We start from the raw sequence: 6,954 nt of genomic DNA on the forward strand, positions 1-6,954 counted from the left end.
TTGACCAGTTGGTGGTCATGTGTTGGCTCAGGTTTATTGCCTATCAATCTATGCTAGGATGGAGCATCTTCACAAAGTATGTCAACGTGACACTGAAGTCCTGGAGTGATGTTAGATAGGAGAGCAGACTTCAGAGTTTTATAGCAGTCAGACAGCAAGCAAAAATAAATCTGGGATATTCTCCTTGAAGCTAGCCAAACTGTCAATGATCCAGCTGCTAAAGTAGAGGCCCAGGCTCTGGCAGAGGAGGTGGCTTCCTACAGGTTTTTGATCTGCTCAGTTGTGTGGTTTGACATTCGGACCTCCATAAACCAGGTGAAACCAGGTGAGCAAATTGACATTGCTGTCAAACTCATTGAAAGTACAAAACCTCTCTCTCTGAGTACAGACAGACTGGGTATGCTGATGCTCAGTCAACTGCCAAAGAACTTTGTGAAGCCCTTAACATAGAGCCAGAACTAAAGGAGAAGAGACTAAGGAGTACTAAAAGGCAGTTTGCCTATAAGACTGCAGATGAGCCCATGAATGATGCCCTGAAGAAGCTTGAGGTGACGTTCTTCAATACTGTTGTTGACTCTGCTCTCAGATCACTGCAAGAAAGATTTGAGACATTTACTGAGGTGAAGGAGAAGCTTGGTGTGCTGCTTGATTTCAGATAGCTTCAAGGGATGCCCAAAGACATCTTTCAGAAACACTGATATTGATGGTGCAGAGATGGCTCAGGAAATAATGAACCTCCCAGAACTGCCAATACAAACAACTCCTCTGAAGATGTATCTATTTCAAATTGATTTTGTTGATGAATAAATGACGCTGTCAAAACGTTGAGTGATTGTGAAGGCATGTAAGGCAACCCGGTGTAAACTGTATGCATACTGCATGTCACAAGCTGTAATCTGCATGTAAACGGAATGTAACCTGCATGTAACCTAGATGTAACCTACATGTAAACTGCATGTCACCTGGTGTTACCCGCATGTAAACTGCATGTAACCTGCATGTCACCATGTGTTGCCTGTATTTAAACTGCATGTCACCTGTTGTTGCCTGCATGTAACCTGCATGTAACCTGCATGTAAACTGCATGTAAACTGCACGTCACCTGGTGTTACCTGCATGTAAACTGCACGTCACCTGGTGTTACCTGCATGTAAACTGCATGTCACCTGCATGTAAACTGCATGATACCTGCAAGTAAACTGCATGATACCTGCATGTAACCAGCATGTAACCTGCATGTAACAAGCATTTAACCTGCATGTAACCTGCATATAAACTGCATGTGACCTACACGTAATCTGCATGTCAACTGGTGTTACCTACATGTAACCTACATGTAAACTGCATGTTACCTGGTGTTGCCTGCATGTAACCTACATGTAAACTGCATGTAACCTGGTTTTGCCTGCATGTAAACTGCATGTAAACTGCATGTCACCTGATGTTACCTGCATGTAACCTGTATGTAAACTGCATGTTACCTAAATGTAACCTGCATGTAAACTGCATGTCACCTGGTGTTGCCTGCATGTAAACTGCATGTCACCTGGTGTTACCTGCATATAACCTGCATGTAAACTACATGTCACCTGCTGTTACCTCCATGTAACTTGCATGTTACCTGGTGTTACCTCCATGTAACCTGCATGTCACCTGGTGTTACCTGCATGTAAACTACATGAAACATGCCTGTAAACTGCATGTAACCTGGTGTTGCCTGCATGTAAACTGCATGTTACCTGGTGTTACCTGCATGTAACCTGCATGTAAACTGCATGTCACCTGGTGTTACCTGCATATAAACTGCATGTAAACTGCATGTAACCTGCATGTAACCTGCATGTAAACTGCATGTAACCTGGTGTTACCTGCATGTAACCTGCATGTAACCTGCATGTAAGCTGCATGTAAACTGCATGTAAACTGCATGTCACCATGTGTTGCCTGCATGTAAACTGCATGTCACCATGTGTTGCCTGCATGTAAACTACATGTAACCTGGTGTTACCTACATGTAACCTGCATGTAACCTGCATGTAAACTGCATGTTATCTGCATGTAACCTGCATGTAACCTGCATGTCACCTGGTGTTGCCTGCATGTAAACTGGATGTAACCTGGTGTTGCCTGCATGTAAACTGGATGTCACCTGGTGTTACCTGCATGTAACCTGCATGTAAACTGCATGTAACCTGCATGTAAACTCCATGTCACCATGTGTTGCCTGCATGTAAACTGCATGTAAACTGCATGTCACTTTGTGTTGCCTGCATGTAAACAGCATGTCACCTGGTGTTACCTGCATGTAAACTGCATGTAAACTGCATGTCACCATGTGTTGCCTGCATTTAAACTGCATGTAAACTGCATGTCAGCTGGTGTTGCCTAAATGTGAACTGCATGTAAACTGCATGTAACCTGCATGTAAACTGGATATAACCTGCATGTAAACTGCATGATTCCTGCATGTAAACTGCATGATACCTGCATGTAACCAGCATGTAACCTGCATGTAACAAGCATTTAACCTGCATGTAACCTGCATGTAAACTGCATGTGACCTTCACGTAATCTGCATGTCACCTGGTGTTACCTACATGTAACCTACATGTAAACTGCATGTTACCTGGTGTTGCCTGCATGTAAACTGCATGTCACCTGGTTTTACCTACATGTAAACTGCATGTCAGCTGGTGTTGCCTGCATGTAATCTGCATGTAAGCTGCATGTCACCTGGTGTTACCTGCATGTAAACTGCATGTAACCTGGTGTTGCCTGCATGTAAACTGCATGTCACCTGGTGTTACCTGCATTTAACCTGCAAGTAACCTACATGTAAGCTGCATGTAAACTGCGTGTAAACTGCATGTAAGCTGCATGTAAACTGGATGTAAAGTGGATGTCACCATGTGTTGACTGCATGTAAACTACATGTAAACTGCATGTAAACTGCATGTTACCTAAATGTAACCTGCATGTAAACTGCATGTCACCTGGTGTTGCCTGCATGTAAACTGCATGTCACCTGGTGTTACCTGCATATAACCTGCATGTAAACTACATGTCTCCTGGTGTTAGCTCCATGTAACCTGCATGTTACCTGGTGTTACCTCCATGTAACCTGCATGTCACCTGGTGTTACCTGCATGTAAACTACATGAAACATGCCTGTAAACTGCATGTAACCTGGTGTTGCCTGCATGTAAACTGCATGTTACCTGGTGTTACCTGCATTTTACCTGCATGTAAACTGCATGTGACCTTCACGTAATCTGCATGTCACCTGGTGTTACCTACATGTAACCTACATGTAAACTGCATGTTGCCTGGTGTTGCCTGCATGTAAACTGCATGTCACCTGGTTTTACCTACATGTAAACTGCATGTCAGCTGGTGTTGCCTGCATGTAATCTGCATGTAAGCTGCATGTAACCTGGTTTTGCCTGCATGTAAACTGCATGTAACCTGGTGTTACCTGCATGTAACATGCATGTAAACTGCACATAACCTGCATGTAACCTGCATGTCACCTGGTGTTACCTGCATGTAAACTGCATGTAAACTGCATGTAACCTGCATGTAAACTGCATGTCACCTGGTGTTGCCTATATGTAAACTGCATGTAAACTGCATTTCACCTGGTGTTACCTGCATGTAACCTGTATGTTAACCACATGTCACCTGGAGTTACCTCCATGTAACTTGCATGTAAACTGGTGTTACCTGCATGTAAACTACATGAAACATACATGTAAACTGCATGGAACCTGGTGTTACCTGCATGTAACCTGCATGTGAACTGCATGTAAACTGCATGTCACCTGGTGTTACCTGCATGTAAACTGCATGTAAACTGCATGTCACCTGGTGTTACCTGCATGTAAACTGCATGTAACCTGGTGTTGCCTGCATGTAAACTGCATGTCACCTGGTGTTACCTGCATTTAACCTGCAAGTAACCTACATGTAAGCTGCATGTAAACTGCGTGTAAACTGCATGTAAGCTGCATGTAAACTGGATGTAAAGTGGATGTCACCATGTGTTGACTGCATGTAAACTACATGTAACCTGCATGTAAACTGCATGTTACCTAAATGTAACCTGCATGTAAACTGCATGTCACCTGGTGTTGCCTGCATGTAAACTGCATGTCACCTGGTGTTACCTGCATATAACCTGCATGTAAACTACATGTCACCTGGTGTTACCTCCATGTAACCTGCATGTTACCTGGTGTTACCTCCATGTAACCTGCATGTCACCTGGTGTTACCTGCATGTAAACTACATGAAACATGCCTGTAAACTGCATGTAACCTGGTGTTGCCTGCATGTAAACTGCATGTTACCTGGTGTTACCTGCATGTAACCTGCATGTAAACTGCATGTCACCTTCACGTAATCTGCATGTCACCTGGTGTTACCTACATGTAACCTACATGTAAACTGCATGTTACCTGGTGTTGCCTGCATGTAAACTGCATGTCACCTGGTTTTACCTACATGTAAACTGCATGTCAGCTGGTGTTGCCTGCATGTAATCTGCATGTAAGCTGCATGTAACCTGGTTTTGCCTGCATGTAAACTGCATGTAACCTGGTGTTACCTGCATGTAACATGCATGTAAACTGCACATAACCTGCATGTAACCTGCATGTCACCTGGTGTTACCTGCATGTAAACTGCATGTAAACTGCATGTAACCTGCATGTAAACTGCATGTCACCTGGTGTTGCCTATATGTAAACTGCATGTAAACTGCATTTCACCTGGTGTTACCTGCATGTAACCTGTATGTTAACCACATGTCACCTGGAGTTACCTCCATGTAACTTGCATGTAAACTGGTGTTACCTGCATGTAAACTACATGAAACATACATGTAAACTGCATTGAACCTGGTGTTACCTGCATGTAACCTGCATGTGAACTGCATGTAAACTGCATGTCACCTGGTGTTACCTGCATGTAAACTGCATGTAAACTGCATGTCACCTGGTGTTACCTGCATGTAAACTGCATGTAACCTGGTGTTGCCTGCATGTAAACTGCATGTCACCTGGTGTTACCTGCATTTAACCTGCAAGTAACCTACATGTAAGCTGCATGTAAACTGCGTGTAAACTGCATGTAAGCTGCATGTAAACTGGATGTAAAGTGGATGTCACCATGTGTTGACTGCATGTAAACTACATGTAAACTGCATGTAAACTGCATGTTACCTAAATGTAACCTGCATGTAAACTGCATGTCACCTGGTGTTGCCTGCATGTAAACTGCATGTCACCTGGTGTTACCTGCATATAACCTGCATGTAAACTACATGTCACCTGGTGTTAGCTCCATGTAACCTGCATGTTACCTGGTGTTACCTCCATGTAACCTGCATGTCACCTGGTGTTACCTGCATGTAAACTACATGAAACATGCCTGTAAACTGCATGTAACCTGGTGTTGCCTGCATGTAAACTGCATGTTACCTGGTGTTACCTGCATGTAAACTGCATGTGACCTTCACGTAATCTGCATGTCACCTGGTGTTACCTACATGTAACCTACATGTAAACTGCATGTTACCTGGTGTTGCCTGCATGTAAACTGCATGTCACCTGGTTTTACCTACATGTAAACTGCATGTCAGCTGGTGTTGCCTGCATGTAATCTGCATGTAAGCTGCATGTAACCTGGTTTTGCCTGCATGTAAACTGCATGTAACCTGGTGTTACCTGCATGTAACATGCATGTAAACTGCACATAACCTGCATGTAACCTGCATGTCACCTGGTGTTACCTGCATGTAAACTGCATGTAAACTGCATGTAACCTGCATGTAAACTGCATGTCACCTGGTGTTGCCTATATGTAAACTGCATGTAAACTGCATTTCACCTGGTGTTACCTGCATGTAACCTGTATGTTAACCACATGTCACCTGGAGTTACCTCCATGTAACTTGCATGTAAACTGGTGTTACCTGCATGTAAACTACATGAAACATACATGTAAACTGCATGGAACCTGGTGTTACCTGCATGTAACCTGCATGTGAACTGCATGTAAACTGCATGTCACCTGGTGTTACCTGCATGTAAACTGCATGTAAACTGCATGTCACCTGGTGTAACCTGCATGTGAACTGCATGTAAACTGCATGTCACCTGGTGTTACCTGCATGTAAACTGCATGTCACCTGGTGTTACCTGCATGTAAACTGCATGGGACGGCTTTGCTTTGCGGTAAGACGTATTGCATCACTTCCTGTTGCTTTGTGTGTGTGCACTGTGACAGTTCTCGCTCTTCTTGAACTACTAATAATCACCTTATTTCTCCCTATAATTTACACATCTTGCATAGTTAACTCTATCCCATACTTGTTATATTCTAACGCTCACTCTTACAGATCTTTAGTTTTTATTTTTCACTTTTTAGCGTTGTGTCTGGTTCTCTAGCTTAGCATGGCTACCAGTTCTCTTCCTCTATCTCCTGCTTTCACCTGCTCCTTGTGTCAGATGTTTAGTTACTCCTCTGCCTCCTTTAGTGGTAATGGTACATGTAACAAATGTAGTCTTTTTGTAGTTTTGGAGGCAAGGTTATCTGAATTGGAAGCTCGGCTCTGCACTGTTGAAAACCACCCGATAGCGAGCCAGGCCCCTTTAGTCAGTGCGGAGCCACCTAGCGTAGCTAGCTCTGTTAGTCGTCCCCGAGCAGATCCCGAGCAGCCGGGACTTAAGAGTGGCTGGGTGACTGTCAGGAAGAGGAGTCATAGTCCTAAAGTCAAGCCCGTGGTTCACCATCAACCTGTCCACGTTTCTAATAGATTTTCTCCACTCAGCGACACACCCGCTGAGGACAAAACCCTGGTAATTGGCAGCTCTATAGTCAGAAACGTGGCATTAGAGACACCAGCGACCATAGTCAAATGCATTCCAGGGGCCAGAGCGGGCGACATAGAAT

This window comes from Leuresthes tenuis, unplaced genomic scaffold, assembly GCF_036924035.1.
Source record: "Leuresthes tenuis unplaced genomic scaffold, fLeuTen1.0.hap1 SCAF_3, whole genome shotgun sequence".
Classification (NCBI taxonomy): domain Eukaryota; kingdom Metazoa; phylum Chordata; class Actinopteri; order Atheriniformes; family Atherinopsidae; genus Leuresthes; species Leuresthes tenuis.